General features: G+C 49.9%; 1 protein-coding gene and 1 long non-coding RNA gene across 7 annotated transcripts in view; one reads left to right on the forward strand and one right to left on the reverse strand.

Annotated features, from left to right (window-relative positions):
- LOC125685980 (zinc finger CCCH domain-containing protein 11A-like) overlaps positions 1-22264 on the reverse strand; it is a 105225-nt gene that overhangs the window by 47121 nt on the left and 35840 nt on the right. The gene's annotated exons all lie outside the window — the stretch shown is intronic.
- On the forward strand, positions 14239-18471 carry LOC125686006 (uncharacterized). 3 transcript variants are annotated; one of them, XR_007373564.1, is made up of 4 exons: positions 14239-17337; positions 17423-17596; positions 17686-17977; positions 18068-18471. It is a non-coding gene; the product is annotated as an uncharacterized LOC125686006 (long non-coding RNA). The 3 variants fall into 3 exon arrangements; XR_007373563.1 differs by having other exon boundaries at positions 14239-15976; positions 16095-17337; positions 17686-18471; XR_007373562.1 differs by having other exon boundaries at positions 17686-18471.

Genomic DNA, 22264 nt, shown 5'->3' on the forward strand with positions numbered 1-22264 from the left:
CAACTTCCTCGCGGCTCCGGAGCCGGCCTCCCCTGGCGCCACCGGGGCTCCCGCTCCAACTTCCCCGCCCGCCCGGCCGCGCACCCACCTGCCCGCGCCACGGCAGCCCTCGGGGCGGCCGCAGGGAGCGGACCGGAGCGCCGAGCTCCAGCGGCGTCGGCACCGCCGGAGGCGCGGCGGGAGGCGGGCCCACCGTCCCGGCCCGTGCCGGTCCACATCTGCTGAGAGGGGGAGGGAAAAAGCACAGCAGAGAGGGCCGCACCGGCTTTGGGAAGTCCGCGGGGAGGTGCGCGCGTGGGACTGCCGTGCGTCCGCCGTGCTCGCGGAAAGCGGCTGTCGGGGGCGGGCGTGTGGGGTGAGCATGGCCGCGCGCTGAGAGTCAAATGTCCCCGCACGGACGCCTCCGAGTGCTGGAGGGGCGCCTCCCGAACGCAGCAGAGGGCGGAGGTGGTGGGTGGGGGCAGCGCAAAGGCCCCGCCGTCGCTTCGCGCGGTGCGAGGCCCCGAAGTCAGGGCGGAAAGCGGCGGAGCGCCGCGGGGCTGCGGCGCATTGAGAGCCCGGCGCGGAGGGAGGGCCCGCGCGGCGCGTCCCGCTGGGAGCGGAGCGCTGCGGGGCCGGGAGGGCAGCGGTGCCGGGAGGATCCCCGCCTCCGCGCCGCTTCTGTGGGTGCGTGTCGAGCACCGCTCCTGCGCTTTGAGGGACTTTGCCGTCCCCAGCCTCGCACGTTCCTGCCTGGAACATCTCTCCCCCCCGCCCCCAAATACATCCCCCTAACGGCACTGCTGTCGCTTTTACAAATTGTTCGTGGAGTTCTATTTTTTTCCGTATTTTCCCTGAGAGGAAGAATTAGGAAGAGGCCGTAAACGCTTTCCAGGACGAATTAATAAAAACGAAGCGCTAATGGGGCAACGCATTTCAATACACGTCCCTGAGGTCCGCCTAAGGCAGCCAGGTTCTCTATTCCCCAGAGGAGCAGCAGGTGGGGGCAAAGAAGGGATGGGGAAACTTCAGCACTCGCACAGAGGAGTGGCGGGAGGCAGAGCTCCCTGCTGCCCACGCTGTTCTCAGCTCGGGGGCAGGCGGGCACCTCGCTCCCTGCTGCCCACAGAACACCCTTGAGCCCTAACCCGATTAGTGCCCGGCTAATTGCCTCTGTGTCAGACAGCTGTTGGGGGACAAAACACGGCTTTCCCTCCCTCCTGCCCCAGTGTTTTGCTGGTGAGCACTCAGGCAGGATGCTGCCTGTGGAGAGGGAGAGCACTGCCTTGCACAAACAGCCTGCTGTCCAAACCCTGGCTCTACAGGCACCCAGCTCTGTGGGACCAAGGCAGCAGAGGGGAAGTGCTGCAGTGGGCTCTGCGTGTGCAAGTACGAAGCATCTCCCAAGGTGTTTTCAGAGTACATTTGGAACAGATGTAGCAGCTGTTAGGCCAGGGCATTGCTCACCACTCCATGCACTGTCAAACAGGCAGAGATGGTCGTGCTGGCAGCCCCAGAGGAGAAGGAGGGCTCCTGCTCAGTGCTGGGCTGTGGGAGGACCCGCAAAGCACAGCAGCAAACGGTTTGGCTGAGAGCATGGGACAGGACTCATGCCTTTCATGGCTGCACCCTGTGTCATCCAGCACCGCAGGCGTGGGCCAGCTGTGGGGACAGCAGCACTCGGTGTCAGCCTCCTGCAGCAGAAGGGCTGCTCAGAGAGCAGCACACGTGGGAGCATCGTGCACAGTGAGCAGCTGAAACACCCTGCATGGCTCTATGGAACCACAGAATGGTTTGAGACGGAAGGGACCCTCAAAGGTCATCTGGTCCAACTCCTCTGCAGTGAACAGGGGCGCCTGCAGCTCCACCAGGTGCTCAGAGCCCTGTCCAGCCTGATCTAGAATGTCTCCAGGGATGGGGCATCCAGCACCTCTTGGCGGTCTGTGCCAGTGCCTCACCACCCTTATTGTGAACAACTTCTTCCTCATTTCCAATTTAATCTCTCCTCCTTGGGTTTGAAACCATTTCCCTGTGACCAATCCTGTCACAGCAGAACCTACTAAAGAGTCTGTCCCCTCCTTTCTTATAGCCCCCCTGAGATGCTCTCAGGTGTCCCCAGAGCCTTCTCTTCTCCATTCCCCAGCTCTCTCAGCCTGTCCTAGTAAGAGCAGTGTTCCATCTCTGGGCGTATTTCTGTGGCCCTTTTATGGACGCACTCCAGCAGGTCCGTGTCTGTCTGTACTGAGTGAGAACTCTGCACTCAGCTGCTGATCTCAGAGCTCCGGAGCGGTTCACCGCGAGTGCCGCTTTCGAGCCGTGAGTGCACAGTGCTTTTCCGTAGCTGGGAACGTGAGACATCACCCTCCTGCTTTCCTTCGAGGGAAGGGGCTTTTTTCGCAGCCCGGTTAGGACTTCTTCTGAACGTACAACTCCCTGTTTGGAGTTATGGAGAAGGGAGAGAGAAGGAAAAATGCAGTTGTCGCATTTCAGAATTTATTCACGTGTTTTTATTCTATTTTCAACAGTTCCACGTTTACAACAGGAGTTACTTGTGAGTAATTAGCAACTGTTCTTATACTTACATCTACTTCCTTATCTGTTATGCCATTCCAGAGATCTCTGTGACTGAAGGAGATGCTGAGATGAAGCATCTGATCATATTGCAAAGCCACCGGAAACTCAGGTGTGTCTATTTCTTTAGAAATGGAGTTTGTGTTATCACAGAATGATGCCTGAAGGCCGATTCAGAAAGAAATGAAATAATTATTGAGAGAAGAAGGGGAGGGAGGAGATGGGGAGGGGAGGGAAAGCAGAGGTGGATTTTTGGGATCTGTGCAGATGGAAAAACAACAGCAAATCACTCTTCTCATGTTTCAGCAGGAAAACATTCAGTGGAGAAACTGAAGTATCGTTGAATCAAAAAATGCTACAAATAGCTCTGAACTGAGAAGGTGTTTGATGCATTTCCCAGCAGTGCTAAATTCTCCTCAGGCTGATGCACAAAGAACTGTAAGGTTTTGTATTACCGAATGTCTGTTATCCTTTAAAAATATTCCTCTTATAGAGATCACGGTATCAGAACATTCGTGCTGGACTAATTTCTGTAGGCCTGATGTGACGTGACAGATTGCATATTGCTCATAGGCTGGAAATTAAGTCATTAACTAACTCAGAACTTCAGAAGTCCACAAAATGAGGTTCAAAGAAAATTGCTCCCACCAAGTAGCAGGGATGGGTAAGGGAGGCTTTGTCGAGAGAAGGGATGCTGGAAAAGATGTCCCCATGGAGTCCCTTCTCCTCATTATAACCTATCCACGTACTGACTTGCAGGCCTTTTTCACGTAGCTCGTAGTTGTCAATGTGAAAACAAGATGATAATTACTTCACTCAGATGCCGAATGAGCAACAAAATACAACTTCTAGAAATGGAAGAGACACTGCAAAGTAGTTAAATTGACAGAGAGAGGTCAAGTGCAAAGAGGTCCTGGTCGTTTCTGTTACACGATTAATATGAGGGAGTGTGTAAGAGATACACAAAAGAAATATCTCATTGGACATTAAGCCACCCAGAGCTGGGGAACAACGATAGGAGCTCTGCAGTGAGGACATGTATGCGTTCTGTGCAAGAAATTACAATTGGATTCTCTGCTATGCTTTAAGCTAGGTGTAAGAAATACCTGCTCACTGGAACTCAGCAGGCTTTCACAGGCATAAAATCGGTGCTGCGGGTGGAAGTGGGCTCTGAGAAACTATTCCTGAAGATACCAAATGCGGCAAAAGCTTTGATACCCGGAAACAAGACTGAGCTCTTGTCTTCCATATTCAATTTTCCTACAGTTATTTACAAAGTCATCTGAACTTCACCTTTCATTCTCACTATTATTTACAGAATTTGCAAGCACCAACCAAGTCTCTGTCAGAGTTAAAAGGGACATTTCTGAAAACACTGCGACACATCACAAGGGAAAGTAAAACCTAAATACAAAACGGGGTCTGAAAGACGGCCTCGGCCTTCGACGAGTTCATGGGATGTTTCCTTCCTCTTCTTAAGGAAGTACCAACCTTTTAAAATGTGGAATACATGAGCATTTCTTGCCCTTAACAAATGAACACGTATGACAGAGAGAAATGGAAACCAGGCCTGGGGGAAAGTTTGATCCCCAGTTGTTGGTAGACACACAGAATGCAGCACCGCTATAATCAGGCTGAGCCTGCTGGAGAAGAGATGTGTGGCACAGCAACGACCGACAGCAGAGAAAGCTGAAAGGAATTACATTCATGGCAGTATGAAATGTGAAAGTCAAGGAAATAAACTGGGTGTTGTGTGACCTCCAGTGCAATATGTGGAGAACTAACACACTGAACCTAGTTGTAGTCATGTCGTAGCTAGACTGCATTAGGAGCTTATTCATTTCAATTTTCCTTACCCCCACAAGGACTCAACCTAGTAAATCTCCACAGAACTGCTTACCCCATTCTGAGGAACAGGGCACACAAAAAAGCAGAGATACCCCCACATCCTATCCCCATCTTCTACCCCATATCCATCCTAAATCCATATCCCCACATCCATTCCATACATTATCATACAATCAATGAATATACAGATGACACAGTATACCCGAGAGCTCGGCTTATGCAGTTATACTAGAACAGAAAAGAAAGACACTCACCCTACCTTAGGCTCATGTGGTAAACTCCAGTGGAGCGGATCACCAGAACGGATCCTTCTCCCCTGGCAGTCAGCTCTTAAATGGGTCTCGGAGGGGTGCAGCCAGGCTCCACCACTCCCGGCAGCGCAGGTGAATTGCCTTCACCTGTGCTCCCATGGCTGACTCAGGGCTGGCCTCAGGTGACCGGTCAGAGGTTCAGGCTGTGGTTCAGCAGTCCCCGTACACTTATCCATCCCATTATCACCCCGGCCCCATATTCTTCCCCAGTCCATCCCACACTCTTCCCCTGTTGATCCCACATCCATCCCAACCTAATCCCATACCCAGGGCCCATCCCATATATATTCCAATTACCGATCTCCCATTCCATAACCATCCCATATCTCACATCCCAATCCTAAATTTCACATCCTAATCCCACATCCCATCCCCATCTCCCACCTGTCAATCCCAATCCCATCTCCCACCCCCTATAGCAATAGGGCGCACCCTGAAGTCCCGCCCCCATCACCGCCCCGCCCCATGCCAGTGCTCCTCCTATCAACGGCCCCGCACCTCCCCGCCCCCGGGCTCTCATTGGTCCGGTGCAGCTCTGTCCTGCCTCCGGGCTCCCATTGGTCAGTGGCAGCGCCGCCGGCTCCCATTGGCTGAGGCGCGGCGCGCGGGAACGGCCGTTAGCAGCCGGGTCGGAGCCGCCCCGCTTTCCCCTCAGGCGCTGCTACTCCCGCAGCCCGGGTCGCCGCGCGCGGCACCGCTGCTGTGCGCCGGAGCTGTCCGGAAGCACCGAGATGGAACCGCGGCACGAGCGTCGCGGTGCTGAGGACAGAGGCGCCGGAGCTGGGGGAACGGTGAGCGGCACCGGGACAGGGGACACCTGGGCAGCCGTAACCTGGCTTCATGCGGGGTGAGGGGCTGGGAGTGGGACTGGGATGCGGATGCAGACAGGATGGGATGTGGGGAAGTGGGATAAATACGGGACGGGCTGTGACTATGGGGTGGATATGAGGCTATAGGGAGCTATGGGAGAGATATAGGGGGATAATGGGGAAATAGAGGGGGGAGAGGGAGCTGTGGAGAGCTGGGGAGGGATATGGGGGAGTGGGGGCTACAGAAAGCTGTGAGGTATAGGGAGGTGTATGGATATATCGTGGGCTGTGGTGGGGAATTGGGGTATATGGGGGATTTGGGGCAATAGAGGACTGTGAGGATGTTATGGGGAAACAGTGCTATGGGGAGCACGGGGGGGTTTGGGAGGGGCTATGGGGGGCTGAATGGGTGTATAAGGTGGGCTTTGGAGGGATGTGTGGCTAGAGGGTCCAGATATCATCCACTCTTTGCTGGATGAGGCTGGGAATGTGACCACTGAGGATAAGGAAAAGGCAGAGGTTCTGAATGCCTTCTTTACGTCTGTCTTTAAAAGTCAGACCAGTTATCCTCAGGATACTCCTCTCTCTGACCTGGTAATCTTGGCTGGGGACCACACTAATCCCCCTGTGATTCTGAAAGAAACAGTCAGAGACCTACTGCTCCAACTGGCCTGCCACAAGTCGATGGGGCCAGATGAGATCCACCCGAGAGTGCTGAGGGAACTGGCAGAGGTGACAGCCGAGCCGCTTTCCATCATCTGTCAGCGCTCCTTGTGCACTGGTGAGGTCCCAGAAGACTGGAGGCTTGCCAATGTGACTCCATTTACAAGAAAGGTCGTAAGGAGGATCCGGGGAACTACAGGCCTGTTAGCCTGACCTCGGTGCCAGGGAAGGTTATGGAGCAGATCACACGGCATGTGCGGGATGAGCGGGGGATCAGGCCTAGCCAGCATGGGTTCGTGAAGGGCAGGTCCTGTTTGACCAACCTGATCTCCTTCTATGATCTAGTGACCCATCTGGTGGATGAGGGAAAGGCTGTGGATGTGGTCTACCTAGACTTCAGCAAAACCTTTGACACTGTCTCCCACAGCATTCTCCTGCAGAAGCTGGCAGCCCGAGGCTTGGATGGGTGCACTCTCGGCTGGGTGAGGAGCTGGCTGGAGGGCCGAGCTCAGAGAGTGGTGGTGAATGGAGTGAAATCCAGCTGGCGACCGGTCGTGAGTGGTGTTCCCCAGGGGTCGGTGCTGGGGCCTGTCCTCTTCAATATCTTGATTGGTGACCTGGATGAGGGCATCGAGTGCACCTGCAGTAAATTTGCAGATGACACCAAATTGGCTGGAAGTGTGGATCTGCCTGGGGGTAGCGAGGCCTTGCAGAGGGATCTGGACAGGCTGGAGAGCTGGGCTGAAGCCAATGGGATGAGTTTCAACAAGGCCAAATGCCGGGTCCTGCACTTCGGCCACAACAACCCCAGGCGACGCTGCAGGCTTGAGGCGGTGTGGCTGGAGGACTGTGTAGAGGAAATGGACCTGGGGGTATTGATGGATGCTGGGCTGAACAGGAGCCAGCAGTGTGCCCAGGAGGCCAAGAAGGCCAATGGCATCCTGGCTTGCATCAGAAACAGTGCAGCCAGCAGGAGCAGAGAGGTGTTTGTGCCCTGTGCTCAGCACTGGTGAGGCCGCACCTCGAGTGCTGTGTCCAGTTTTGGGCCCCTCACTGCAAGAAAGACATCGAGGCCCTGGAACGTGTTCAAAGGAGGGCAACAAAGCTGGTGAGGGGTCTGGAACACAGGGCTGCTGAGGAGAGGCTGAAGGAGCTGGGAATGTTCAGCATGGATGAGGAAGACTGTTAAGCAAAACAGACCTGGCTGGCCTGAAAGGGTCAAACAGGGAACACGCAGCCCCTCCTGAAAGGGAAGGACTGCCATGTGTAACATGCGGCCCTTCCTGAAAGGGAAGGACTGCCACGTGTAACATGCGGCCCCTCCTGAAAGGGAAGGACTGCCATGTGAAACCAGCAAGCATAATTAACAGCTTCTTCGTTCCATGACCAAGAGCAGAACATGTTCTGTGGAGAGAACACCTTTTGATCACTGTACTGATCATAATACAAAGAGCTAACTAACTAATGATGTATTGCTGTCAGCCACATGAATGTTATCTGATTTAAGTATTGTATACTCCTGTAGCTAAAAGATATAAAAACTCTGTAACAACAATAAACTTTGCTTTTGCGCCACCAGAGCCTTAAGCCCGTCTGTCCCAGGCGTCTTGAGCTGGTCTCCGTCATATGGTGCCGAAACCCGGGAATCTCGGACTCCATATGACAAAGGCGTCGCTTCCTCCCACGAGCCGCGGTTGGTAAGTTGGAATAGGGAGGTAAGGACTAGGGAATTGGACAGATTGTTAAATAAAATGGGACAAGCTGCAAGTACAGAACGAGGCATTTTTTCTGCAATGCTGAAATCATTATTAGTTGCCCGAGGAGTAAAAGTGACTCGGGGTCAGATTAGTCGTTTTTTAGATTTTATAGAGGAAGTATGCCCCTGGTTTCCCAGGGATGGAACTATTAATATTGAAACTTGGAATAAAGTAGGCGAAAGACTCCAGGGCTATTATGCTGTGCATGGTCCTGAGAAGGTACCTATTGATACCTTTACACTTTGGACTCTAATAAAAGAATGTCTCAGAGGAGACACAGGAGATGAGAAGTGGCAGCGGACCACTCGCTCAACAGAAAAGTTATATCCTGCCTTGTCGCGATCAAAATCTCTTGATCATATCCCTTTGTCTATGCCATCGGCACCCCCACCCTCCCCTCCCCAGTATGAGCAACCTTTGATTTGTAAATTAGCAAACGACTTGCCGCCTTGTAAACCTCCTAGCACTAACATAACAAAGGATATTTTACCCCCTGATGACTGGGGAGAATTAGAAAAAGAGGCTGCTGAATATCACCATAAGGATTTAGCGGCTGTATTCCCAGCGTTACAGGCTGCTGGTGCCGCTGTGCAGACACAACAGATAGTCAATCAGGCTCGATCAGATCCCCTTGCTGTTTCACCTGCCTTTCGAGCAGGGCGAATGCCTCCCCCGCCTGGAGTAGATGCTTTGCTTATGCAACAATCCCCTATGCAATTAGCATTAAAAGAAGCTAGGAAAGCTGGGGAGACAATTGATGAATTTTCTGGGCAACTTTTTCCGTCTCAAGTTTTCCCTGTCATACAGTGTCAACTTGCAAACGGTGGCATTCTGAATGATTATGAGCCTATTCCTTTTAAACAACTGAAAGAGCTTGAAGCTGCTAATATTCTTCCCCCTTCTGACTGGAAAAGTTTGGTGAAGGCTGTGTTAAGTGGAGGTGAATATTTGCTTTGGACTTCCGAATATGCGGAACGGTTCTTCTTGTGCCCCTTTATTACCAGTTCCTCATTTTGGAGTGAACCCCAGAGGATTAATGCCTAATGATTTATGGCAGATGGATATCACGCATGTACCTTCTTCTGGAAAATCTTCTTATGTCTATGTAACAATTGACACTTTCTCTCACTTTGCAGTAGCCCTCAGACTTGTCTGGTGAAAAACTCTCTCATGTATGCAACCATCTTTTGCATTGTTTTAGCGTTATGGGAACACCGAAATCATTAAAAAACGATAACAAGACAGCTTATGTAAGTAGCAGTTTTGCAACCTTTTGTCGACATTTTAAAATTTACCATAAAACTGGAATTCCATATAATCCAGAAGGCCAAGGTATAGTAGAAAAATTTAATCATTTATTGAAAACTCAACTAAAGAAAATAAAAAGGGGGACATGAGGAATTAAAGATACTCCGTCCTCTATGTTATCACATGCATTATTTGTTTTAAATTTTTTGACATTGGATGATAATGGAAAATCGGCTGCTGATAGACACTGGAGTAATAAAAAGAGATAAACCAATGGTATATTGGAGAAATCCAATGGACGGTAAAATTTATGGTCCTGATCCTGTACTAATTTGGGGCAGAGGATATGTTTGTTTTTTCCCTACAGACGAAACCTCACCATGGTGGATACCGGAGAGATACGTCCGTCATGCCGAAAAACAAAGATGGGAGAACTGCGAAGGAAGATTCAGAGACTGACTCTAACCCAGACGAATCCATTGTGTGAACAAATTATAATGCAGCAAGATTGGGATACCAATGTTTCAACAGGAATTCATTGGGCTCTGAATTTTCTCTATATAGATTTAGCTAATGGGACAAGAGGTTCTGGAACACCTCCCTTAAATTTTCCTTTATGTCAAAGCACAATCACTCCAAAAACAGAATTTGCACCTTTATGGAGAGCATGTCGAGCTAACGAAACAGTGTGCATTGATTCCACTATCTGTGATTGGAATATGATAGGAAATCAAGGGCGACCAATTAATTTGGTCTCAGGAATTTGGACAAAAAACAATCATACGTTCTATTCTAATTTATGGAAAGCAGTCGCAGCCATGGAAAAAATCAAAGCAAAACGATTAAACTTGACTTGGATTCAAATAAATAATAAATGGGCAATGACTGCAGAGAGTTATACAACTGAGTTTTATATGCGAGCTTGTGTTCCAGAACCTTATGCCTTTTTAAGCGGACCACTGAATATTGTGAATAGCATAGTGAGTTGTACCGATTGTGTAATCTCTAATTGTCTTAATAGTAGCAGTAGTTCCTTCTTGTTAGTAAAGCAACCTGATTATGTCTATCTTCCTGTAAATTTGACACATTATTGGTATGCTGATAAGGGAATGGAAATTCTCCAAGAAACTTCTTTGCAATTAATAGAGAGATCTAAGCGAATGGTCGGATTAATAATAGCCGGAATAGCTGCGCTCATTGCTGCCATAGCAGTAACAACAGTAGCTTCTATTTCTTTAACAACTAGTATTCAGACAGCAGCTTATGTTAATGAATTATCAATTAATGTATCTAAAGCGTTACAAAATCAAGCTACTTGGGATGAAAAGATTGAACTGCGTCTCAATTCCTTAAAGGATACAGTAGACATCCTGGGAAGACAGTTACAAATTATAGCTACTCGTGAATCTCTCTTATGTCATGCAGAATACCGAGCTATCTGTGTGACTCCTGTTGAATACAATAATACCAAATTCTCTTGGAATAAAATACAAGATCATCTTCAAGGCATATGGAATAATGCGAACACATCATTAGATCTTAGGGAATTGAGACAGCACATTCACGATATGATACAATCGCACCATATAGATCTTTCAGTAGCAGCTCAAACTACTACATTTATAAGCGCTCTAAAATCTGCATTTTCGTCCTTCAAATCATTTAGAAATGGAATTTATGGGCTGATAGTCATTGCCATAATGATAATAATAGGAATTCTTGTTTGTCCATGCTTGATGAAAATGATAACAAATAAACTCCAAAATTTGCGTATAAATCTTAAAAAATTGGAAATGGAAAACACAAAAAACAAACCACCACCACCCCTGGTCTAATAAAATAGAAAAGGGTGGAATGAGGAAGACTGTTAAGCAAAACAGACCTGGCTGGCCTGAAAGGGTCAAACAGGGAACACGCAGCCCCTCCTGAAAGGGAAGGACTGCCATGTGTAACATGCGGCCCTTCCTGAAAGGGAAGGACTGCCACGTGTAACATGCGGCCCCTCCTGAAAGGGAAGGACTGCCATGTGAAACCAGCAAGCATAATTAACAGCTTCTTCGTTCCATGACCAAGAGCAGAACATGTTCTGTGGAGAGAACACCTTTTGATCACTGTACTGATCATAATACAAAGAGCTAACTAACTAATGATGTATTGCTGTCAGCCACATGAATGTTATCTGATTTAAGTATTGTATACTCCTGTAGCTAAAAGATATAAAAACTCTGTAACAACAATAAACTTTGCTTTTGCGCCACCAGAGCCTTAAGCCCGTCTGTCCCAGGCGTCTTGAGCTGGTCTCCGTCACATGGAGAAGAGGAGCTCAGGGGGGACCTCATTGCTCTCTATGGCTGCCTGAAGGGAGGTTGTAGTGAGCTGGGGGTCGGCCTCTTCTCTCGTGTCATTAGTGATAGGAGCAGAGGGAATGGTTTCAAGCTGCAGCAGGGAAGATTCAGGCTGGACATGAGGAAGTATTAGTGTTCAGAAAGGGTGGTCAGGCACTGGAATGGATGCCCAGGGAGGTGGTGGAGTCACCGAGCCTGGGGGTGTTCAAGGAAAGGCTGGATGTTGTGTTGAGGGACATGGTTTAGTGGGAGCTGTTGGTAAGAGGTGAACGGTTGGACTGGATGATCTTTTATGTCTTTTCCAACCTTGGTGATTCTATGATTCTATTTCCTAAGCTGTAGGGCTATCAGCTCTCATAGAAAACGAGGAAGAGCCCTGGGAGTCCTTGCCCCGAACCTTGCACCCTATTGAAGGGCAGGGGCACTCTTCTCCAAGCAGCCTGATGAGGTGAGTAAGGGACGGCCGGGCGCTGGAGGGCGGTGGAAAAGGACAGGGAGGAGCCCCAGCTGATAAAAGGGCTTTGGTAAGAACAGTGGTGAAAGCAGGAGTGGATATGAAGGCTTGGATTGCTCTCGGAGGAACTTTGGAAGGGTCAAATGTTCTGCAGGTTCAGCACGCGCTGCGCCCTGCCTGCGCCCTGCCTGGTTTTTTGTCCTTTCCTTTTTAGGGTAGGAAAACAAATTTCTGGGGCAGGAGAAGAAGAAATGCAGCAGTCTTCTCTGCACGGCTCATTTTGCGTGAGTTGCCAGGTGCTCCTGTGGTAATGGGTGCTGATGAGCCAGCCTTGGTGGCAGGGCTGTGGCTTCATTTTATGTCAGAATTTGAGGCCTACGATTTTCCCACTGTGAGTGCCTGTTTTAAATGATAAAAAGCGATATGAAAATTAGTTTCCCTCCTTGTATCAGAATCACGTATTGACTTTTGATATTTGTCTTTCTATTCCTTTAGCAAGTGGGATGTTGATGCTGCTGCACGTATCTCCCATTTTGCCCTTCTGCTTTGTGTAAAAGAATAGCAAAACATGCCATCTGTGTGTGCAATTTCCTTGAAGTATTTTACTTCAAGGTTCCCTAAACTTTGGATGTGGGAGGTGACCACTCCTTTGTCTATGATGAAAGCCCAGCGGTGATGCAGGCACTTGCTGAGGTCACAGTGGTTGCCGGGCTGGGAGCGTTTGTGCCCCAGCTGGGAGCAGAGCTGGTGCTGTAGTGAGCGTGGTGCACACTGAGACCGAGCTCTGTGCTTTCATTGAGAGATCTTCCTGTGAGAGCCCACTGGAAGCAGCGCTGCGGCGTGTGTGAGAGCTGGGCCCAGCTGCGGCTGAGCAGTGGCCAGGTGAGCTGGGGTTGGTGCTGGGTGTCTCAGCAGGAAAGCTGGGCTGGGCTGGGCACGCTGCGTCAGCCCTTGTCCAGGCTGGCGGTGAGACAAAAGGAGTTTTCTTCACGACAGCAACACCAGCCGTGTGCTTGAAGGTGCAAAACTATGGAGGAGATGGAGAAGAACACTTGCTGTCAGAACTCATGGCAGCTGTACGGGAGCTGGATGTATTTTGGAGACAGTTGTCATTAGCAGTTGGTTTTGAGTATTGCCCTGCCCGATAGCTTAAAGTGCAGAGCAGAAGAAAGCTGGGAAAATGCTTTTTCCTATTTTTCCCCTGCAGGTTCTTTCTTCAGGGTTGGTTTACCAAAGGAGATTTTGGGGACTGAGGCAGTTGAAGAGTGAAGCCAGCTCTTTCCAACAGCAGGGGTCAGTCCCTGTGGAGAGGAGCCCAGGAACGTGAGCTTCCTCTGAGACATTCCCCAGCATGTCCCAGCAGGGACACAGACGCGGTTGCCATTCCTGCTTTGCGCGTGGAAAGGTATGGCTGGGTTTCTCTAACTTGGGTTTTCTTCCTTTCTCTGGTTCTGGAGGGGCAGGGGTGGAGCAGGGGGAGCCCTGCTGGTCCTTAGTGAGCTCAGTAACCAGTTGGCTTGTGCGGTGCAGCAAAAGGACAGCATTGCCAGGCTCCTTAAGCTGCTGGGGCAGGGTGGGAGCCGAGAGCGGGCGCTGCCCTCCTGCCATCTGTCCCTGGTTCTGGTTTGCCATGTTTGCTCTGGGTTTCTGCTGAGAAGTTTGTTCTAGCTGCCTGCAGCAGTACAGGGTGGGGAAGAAATGATGGTGAAGAGCTAAGGCTGCGCACGGTAATTTTGCATGGGTTGAACTGTGGCAACTGTGTTGAACCCTAACCCTAGACACTGTTTCCCTTGGAATAATGCTGGGGTTTGCAGGTGTGTTGGTGCAACCCCCTGAAGTGATGTCTGAGAGCGCCTGTCTTCTGCACCTGAACGATAAGAAAGCTGGATATGCCCAGAAATTGCAGCTTGTGCAGATGTTGTGAATGCGCTCCCAGTGTTTCCTTTAGTGATAACTCAGCGCTCTCTGGCACGATCTGGAACACTGCATCTCTTTGCAAACGTTGGTGCCTGTATCCATGGGCCCTCCTTTTTTCTCTCCTCAGAAGCAGCGCCGTGCCGTTCCCCATGCTAGGGAGCAGCAGCCAGCAGGCTGCCCCAGTGCCAGCTGGGCCTTGCAGCGCGCAGAGGGACGCGATGGGGATGGACCATCCTTAGCACCATGCAAAATTGAGTCTCTTCAGTCCTCTGTCATGAAGGATGGAAGAATGAGTATTACTTCTGAGTTGGTGCAGTGCTGTAGGGATGTCCAGTAACCATTGTGGAAGCATTAGGGAGGCTGACAGTGACAGCTGATGGCAGCAGTAAGACAGAAGTCTGTGTGTCAGTGGTGGCGCTCAGAGCTGAATGAATTCCCTTCAGAGACCAAAAAACCCATGTCTCAACTTGTGCAGCGTTTTGTAGAGCTGTCAGGCAGAGCTGGGTTCCTCTGCTGCCACCTGAGCAGGAATGAGAGCAGTAATGCTCTGTGTAAGCGCCCTGCAGTTTAAACATCAGTTTCTGTTTTGGCTGTAGAACAGTGTCTTTTGGTTTTGGGGGGTGGATGTGGGCTAAGAGGACAGCGCTGCTCCTGGGAAACCAACATTCAATCTGTTGTTGTAGGGATGGAGCCTGCGCGTCCATGGAATGGTGCTGGGCATGGGGGGAAACGGAAAGCCTCCCCAGGTAAGAAGCTCTTGTGAGCTGTGGTGTGGGTACCTGCCTCTAAACAGGGCTGCGTGAAGGGGCGTGTGATGGAGGAGAGGGGAAAGGGCACTGCAGATCTCTGCTGACTGCAGAAATGGCGGACCATTGTAGCAGCAGAAGGGCAAATTGAAAAAACTACGCTTGAGGAGCAGAAGTTTGTGGTTGGCTGTGCTAAAATGTTCCTCCAAAGAGATGCTCTTCATGTCTGTCTTGTTTCCTTTCTGTCAGGAGCTGATGACAACAGGCTTGCAGGGAGGCAGGGGAGGAGCAAGGAGAATGGCACAGCACCCAAGAGAGGTACGACACGCAGCAGGCATCTGGGTTTGGTGCCCTGTCTTTCTAGTTAGGCTTTCTGTCTGCCCTTTCCTGGGCCTGTTGTCATTGCATGTTGCTTGAGGTCTTAATCCCTGGGGATTACAATTACCTTTCCTGTCCCAGTTGACAATGCAAGCCCACAGTTCACCCAAGATCCTAAGGTGCATTGCTGTGAACACTGGAGATGAGATTTCCTAGTATCGTGGCCTATTTTGCAGACTGAATGTAGTGCTGGAGTCCTTAAATGTTGCTGCTTCCCCTTTCTTGTTTCTAACAGGGAGAGGTGCTGAGCCAAATGGCGAAATCTCCATGAAAACTCCTCTCCAGGCTGGAGGGCATCCTGAAGCAGCAGGTCCCAGCAGAGGGGGAACAGCTGCTCCTGCAGTTGCCAACTGCTCCCTCTCCAAGATCATGGTGGCAAGAAAGCGCAAGGCAGTGGAAGAGGAGGAGCAGAAGGCAGAGCTGGGTCCTGCCAACAAACAAGTGAAAGTGGAGCACAATGGGGAGAAGGCTCAGAGCCCTCATCAGAGCAGAGGTGCTGTGCCAGCTCCATCAGCACAGCCTGGGCCTGCCCCAGTGCCGACCGAGCGGTTCCGGACCTCAAAGCGAAGAGGTAAGAAGGTGCTGCAGCTGCCCTGGTGAGGTGCTTCCCTTGTCAAGCACGTGGAGTTTGCTTGGGGTTTGCTTTGCTTTTTCTTCCCTTCTGCAGGGAGGGGAAAAGAGTAGAAGGCTACCAAGTCCAAAGGATGTGCCAGAATGTGTAATCCTATCTTTTCCCATGAAATCCATGCTGGCCTTCTGCTCGTCCCACTGCAAATACCCGTTCCTGAGAGATTTCCCAGTCTGTTTTCGTGGTACCCGTGTTTCCGTGGTTTTGCTATTGACAAACTGAATTTCTCTTCTCTTGCTCTATAGAAAGACGACGACGACAGAAAGAAAGGAGAGCAGAAATGAAGAAGGCTGCTCTCAGAGCTGCTGCTGCACATGCAGAGGTGAGTCCTTGGCGAGCACAGACACGGCTCTTGTTCTCTGTCTGTCAGATGTGAAGGGGGTTGTGGAATACTGGGGGAAGCGGTGTCCTGCTTTGACACTTGCCTTGTTTCTTTCCAGTTCTCCACCATAAACAGCCTTGTGGAGATGATGGAGAAGCTGCAGCTGAAGGACTGAGCGGAGGAGCATCAGCAGGCAGCGGCTTTGTGGCAGCAGCCCAACTTTCACTCTGGTTTCAATCCATCAATAAACAATTGGAGTTTTGCATTCACAAGGAGCGCATGGCCTGATTTGTCCAGCAGCACCCAGTGAGCCACTGCTCCACCTCCTCGTTATCCCACCACCTCCTGGTTATCCCACCACCTCCTCGTTATTCCACTGGCGGCGCTGGGTCAGAACTCCCACAGCTCCATCAGGGAATGCTGCAGGGTACAGAAGCAATGGACGCACCAATCCTGGGCCCTGCCCACACTGTCTGAGCAGTTAGAGAGCAGCTCCATAGAGCCGTCTGACTTTCTCGGGGCAGCACTGAGCAAAGTGAGCGTGTGCCCCTCAGCCTGCAGGCGTCTCTGCTGGGGGAAGAGAGGCTCCGCTGGCTGCCTGATCCCGGAAGGCAGAGGTGTTCTCCTGACTTCTCTGCAGTGCTGCCTTCCTTCATCGTCCCCCCTTCCTTCAGATATTTTGATGCTGCTTTTCACCCTTTTGGGCAGAGCTTGAGTGACTCTCATCATTGCATAGCTTTGTATTGAGCGGTGTGGAATTTTCTGGCTTTGTTTGTAAAAGCCTAGGCTGAAAACCGCAGCGTGCGTGCTAAATGGGAGTCCTAGCACTCTGGAAGTGGATAACTTTTGGGATGGAGCTGCTTTTGGTTTTCTAATGAGTGTATAATGAGCAAAGTTTGCCAACAGGATCGTGTTTTCTCAACGAATGACTAGGAGCGATATGCAGAGGAAGATGGCAGTTGGCAGATGGTGCCTGGCAAGAGCTGTTGTTTGTGTCCTGCAGCCGGGAATGCTCCACGCCGAGGGGTGCGGGCTGTGAGAGGAACATGTCTGTGGAAGCATGGCCGTTCCTCCCGTCTGATGGGGCAGAAGGCAGGGACAGGAGAGGAAAGCTGAACAGATCTGCATTTTCGTCACGGCTCTTACTGTGTGGGAAATGAGCTGTGCCACTGTGCTTCTTTGTGCTGGCTAGTTCTGGAGCTGTGCCTTCAACTTGATGCTCAGCTGTTCCTGTGTGCAATGCTCCACACTCGGACCCTGCAGAGCCCAGAGGCCTCCTTGGCTGCTGTCACTCACCTGGAGCTTGCAGGGTGCTGTGCGTGCTGTATGGAGCTGCTTCCAGCTGTCATTTGCAAGACCCTGTAAGTGCACTGGGTTCAAACAGCAGTCAGATAACACAGATGAGAAAGAAGCACAAAAACTTTTATTATTTTTTTTACATCACAGGCTTTGATCTCCAACCAAGCCTGTTGTGCTGTGGAGAGCAGTGGAAGCTGTTGAGTTGCATGACCAAGGGGTGCAGCCTGGTTCCCCCCTCCCTAAGGGGGAGGCTCATTGAAGGGCTGGCTGCCTGCAGGGAAGGAGCTCTGCTTTTTTGTGTGCCCTGTTCCTCAGAATGGGGTAAGCAGTTCTGTGGGGATTTACTAGGTTGAGTCCTTTGTGTTTCTCAGGTAACTTCAAGCTGTGTCTGCTCTTGCCTCTGTTTGCAGTTGCCACGCCTCTGGCCTTGGCCCCCACAGAAGCCCCTCCTGGTTGTCAGTGGCAGCTGTTACCTGTGCAGTGCCAGCAGTCTGTAGAAATGGCAGCACTTGGGAGGATGACACAGTTTGCCTGATGTTATGCTTTATGGATGCGGTCAGGTGAGAAAGCGCTGTGCTTCGTGGCACAAATTCCTTGGCCAAAGGACGCTTTGGAGCAGAGGTTTGCTGTCAGGAGGCCTGAAAGCATCGAAGGAAATGCTGCTGTGCACTGGGCCCAGAGACATCAGCTCCCAGCACGTCAGTGAGTGCGGACGCCTGCAGCCTCTGTGTCTGTCGGGGATTGCTCCAAGGGCTCTGTAGGCAGCTGTCCGTGGCTGTTTTGCTTTGTTAGGGCATGGGCACAGATGACAACACACTGATGGTGTCCTGCTCGGAAATGGATGCGCTGGATGGCAGAGGAGGATTCTGAGCCAAGTATGGGATCATCTTTGTTCCTTCGTGAAGGTGAGTTTTGAAAAGTGAAACACTTGAAGCTGGATTTGCAGGGTGCCTGGAAGGAGGTGACTCTCGCTTGGTATCAGTTGGGTATTTCAGAGCAGCTGAGATTAAGGGGACGTCACAAATAACGTTCTGAGAATGTTCCTGACCGTTCTTAGTTGTTAAATTGTCTAAAAGAATGCAAGCAATGCAAAAAAACAAAAGCCGAACAACCACGGCATGTCCTGCAAAGAATCCAGCTTTAATAGAGACTGACAGTTACTAAGGTTCCTTTTTCTTCTTCTGTCAGTGACTGAATTTGCTCTCACCTCTTCTCTCTGCACGTGACTTCCCACTTCTATCTTTAGTTCTTCTTCGGTTGAACTTCTCTCTTGTCTATTTCTCCTCCTTTCTACCTTTGCAATCCCTTCCCTGAAACCCCTTCCCTCCCTTCTCTTTTCTGTCTTTTCTAACTTCTCCTCTCTGCTGCCTTCCTCTCTATTTTTTTTCCTGTACTTTTCTTTCTTTTCTCTGCACCGTTATTTCTCCTCTTCCTCCTTCTGCACTTCCTGCTCCTCTGTTCCCTCCTCTCAGTTCTCCCTTGCCTGTTCCTGCTCTTTTCCTATTCTCCTCCTCACTCCTCTGCCCTGTTTCTGCATTATTTCATCCTCCTGCAGCAGCGGCTCATCTGCTCTGCAGTTCTCTCTTTGTGCTGTCCTCTGCTCTTTGAGTAATTCTTCCCTCTGTCCTTGCTCCTCTTCAGCTGGCTATGAATTCTCCACATCATGGCTCCTATTGGGCTATTTTTTCTTCTCCATATTCTCACTCTTCCTTCATCTGCACTCCTCTTCTGCCGTTCTTTTTTTCACTCTATCCTCTCTCCTCTTTCTTCTGCATTCTTCCTCTGCTTCTCCAGTTCTTCATTCCCTGCCTCCTCACTCCTCTTTCCTCTGCATCAACACTGCTCTTCTGTTGGACTTTTTTCCTTTTTCCCTACTTCTCGTTCTTCTGTATCTGCACTCCTCTTCAGCTGTTCTTTTTTCATTCTGTCCTCACTCCATTCTTCTGCATCTCCCCACGTCTTCTGATCTTCTTTACAGTCTCCTCGCTTGTTTTTCATCTGCATCTGCACTCTTCTCCCATTCATTTTTCTGTGCTTCCTCCCTGTTCTTTCTTCTGCATCTGAACTCCTCTTCTGCTATTCTTTCTTCCTGCTCATCTTGCTTCCCTGTAGAATCATTCCTTTTTCTTCTGCATCTGTCTCTGCACTCTTCTCCTGTTTTCTTCTCTTTTCTCTCTTTCTCCATTTGCACTCTTCTGCTGCTTTTTTTTCCCCTGCCTTTTCTCTCTGTCATTTGCATCTGCACTACTCTTCTGCTGTACTTTCTTCCCTCTATCCTCACTTGTGCATCTGCACTCTCCTAAGGCTGATCCTTCTGCCTTGTATTCTCACTGCTCTTTCCTCTGCATTCTCACTCTCCTGTTTGTTTTTTTTTCCCTTGCATCCTCCCTCCTCTTCTGCTGTTCTTTCTTCCTTGTTTCCTCACTCCTCTTCTGCATATGCACTCCACATGTGCTGTTCATTCTTCTCTGTATCCTCACTGCTTTGTATTCTGCATCTGCTCTCCTCTTCTGCTGTTCTTTCCTTCCCTGTATCCTCACACATCTTCCTTCTCTGTTTGCTCTCCACTTTGCTGGAGGCTGTTCTTTCCTCCTTTAATCCTCACTCTTTCATTTGCTGCTCTACTCCTCCTGTTCTGTCTTCTATTTATCCTCACTCATTTTATTCTTCTGCATTCACGCTCCCTTTCTGCAGTTCTTCCTTCCCCGAATCCTCAGTCCTCTTTCTTTTGCTGCTTTGTTTTCCAGTTTCTCACTGCTCTTTACTCTGCATCTGCAGTCATCATTTTCTCATACTTCTTCCCTGTCTTCTCTCCTGTCTTCTCCATCTGCACTCTTTTTCTGCTTTCCTTTCTTCCCCCCTTCCTCTTTCTTCTGCATCTGAACCCCATTTCTGCTCTTCCTTCCTTCTCTCTCTCCACTCTCCTCTTTCTTCTGCGTCCGTTCTCTTCTGCTGTCCTTTCTCCCCTGTAACCTCACTTCTCATTTTTCTGCATCACACTCATCATCTTTCATCCCTGTCTTCTCACTTCTCATTCACCTGCAGCTGCAGTCCTCTTCTGCTCTCCTTTCCTCCTTGTATCCTCACTTGCCTTTTTTTCTGCATCTGCACTCCCCTTCGGCTTTGCTTTCTTTATCCTATCCTCTCTCCCGTTTTGTCTGCATCTGCCCACCACTTCTGATCTTTCTTACTGCTTCTCCTCACTGCTCTTTCACCTGAATCTTCAATCCTCTTCTGCTGTTTATTGTTGTGCCCTCGCTCCTCTTTCTTCTCCACCCGCATTTCTCTTCTACTGTTTTTCCCCTGCATCCTCACTCCTTTGTTGTCTACATCAGCTTTACACTCCTGCTTTTCTTTCTCCCCTATATCCTCGCTGCTCTTTTTATCTGCATCCCTCCTCTTCTGCTGTTCTTTCTTTCAGGTCGCACAGGTTTGAAGAGAAAAGGAATAAAGAACAGCAGAAGAGGAGCAGTAATGCAGAAAAAAGAGGAGTGAGGATGCAAGGAAAACAGCAGAACTGCAGATGCAAATGAAAGAGTGAGGATAAATGGAAGAAAGAGCAGCCAAAGTGGAGAGCAGACACAGAAAGAAGACGTGTGTGAACACAGGGAAGAAAGGAATGCAGACAGAACCAAGAGGAGAGAGGGAAGAAAAAGTAGAAGTGGAAAGCAGATATAGAAGGAAGAAGCAAGGAGATAGGGAAGAAAAAACAGAGGAGGAGAGCAGATGAAGAAAAAACAGTGAAAATCAAAGGAAGTAAGAACAGAAGAAGAGGAGTGCAAGTGCACAAGAAAGAGCAGCACGCATACAAAGAAGAAAGAACAGCAGATGTGGAGAGCATACGCAGAAGGAAGTGAGGACAGAGGAAAGAAGGAACAGCAGAAGAGTAAAGCTGATGAAGACGAGTGAGGATGCAGGGAAAATACAGCAGAAGAGGAGTGCAGATGGAGAAATAGGAGCGAGGACACAGGAGGAGGAAGAGAAGAGGAGGACTGCAGCTGCAGAAGCAAGAGTAGTGAGGACAGAACAGCAGTAGAGGAGTGCAGCTCAGAAGAAAGGGCAGTGAGTAGACAGGAAAGACAAGCTACAGGAAGGGAGTGCAGATGGAAGAAAGTGCAACAAGGACAGGGGAAAACCAACAACAGTGGAGGGCAGATGCAGAACAAAGTGGAGTGAGAACTGATAGAAGACAGAAAAGGAGGAGTGCAGCTACGGAAGAAAAAGGAGAGAGTAGACAGGGAAGGAAGAGCTGCAGAAGGGGAACGCAGGTGCAAGGGGAAAGTGAATTCACACGCAAGAAGACAGCAGAAGAGTGCAGATGCAGAAGAAAGAGGAGGTACGAGAAAGGGAAGAAAGAACAGCAGGAGTGCAGGTTAAAAAAACAGTGAGGATAAAGAGAAGAAAGGACAGCAGAACAGGAGTTCAGGTGCAGAAGAAAGAGGAGTGAGGTGACAGGGAAGAAATGAGAGCAGAACAGGAGTGCAGATAGAGAACAAAGCAGTGAGGAGACAAAGAAAGACGACCAAGAGAGGAGTTTAATTATGCAGAAGGAAGAGGAGTGAGGATACAGGGAAGAAAGAACAGCAGAAGAGGAGGGATGCAGGTAAAAGAGCAGCGAGGATATAGGGGAGAAAGAAAAGCAGGAGTGTAAAGCTGATGTAGACAACAAAGGAGTGAGGATGCAGGGGAAAAACAGTAGAAGAGAAATGCGGGTGGAGAAGAAAAAGGAGCGAGGGCACAACAATAAACAGCAGAAGAGGAGTGAAGATGCAGGTGAAAGAGCAGTGAGGAGAAGCAGTAAGAAAGATCAGAAGTGGTGGGCAGATGCAGACAAAACGGGAGAGAGGATAGGATAAAGAAAGCAAAGCCGAAGGGGAGTGCAGATGCAGAAAAAAAGGCAAGTGAGGATACAAGGAGGAAAGGAGAGCAGAAGAGGACTGCAGCTGCAGGTGAATGAGAAGTGAGAAGACATGGATGAAAGATGATGAG

The sequence above is a fragment of the Lagopus muta genome, chromosome 30, assembly GCF_023343835.1.
Source record: "Lagopus muta isolate bLagMut1 chromosome 30, bLagMut1 primary, whole genome shotgun sequence".
Taxonomy (NCBI): domain Eukaryota; kingdom Metazoa; phylum Chordata; class Aves; order Galliformes; family Phasianidae; genus Lagopus; species Lagopus muta.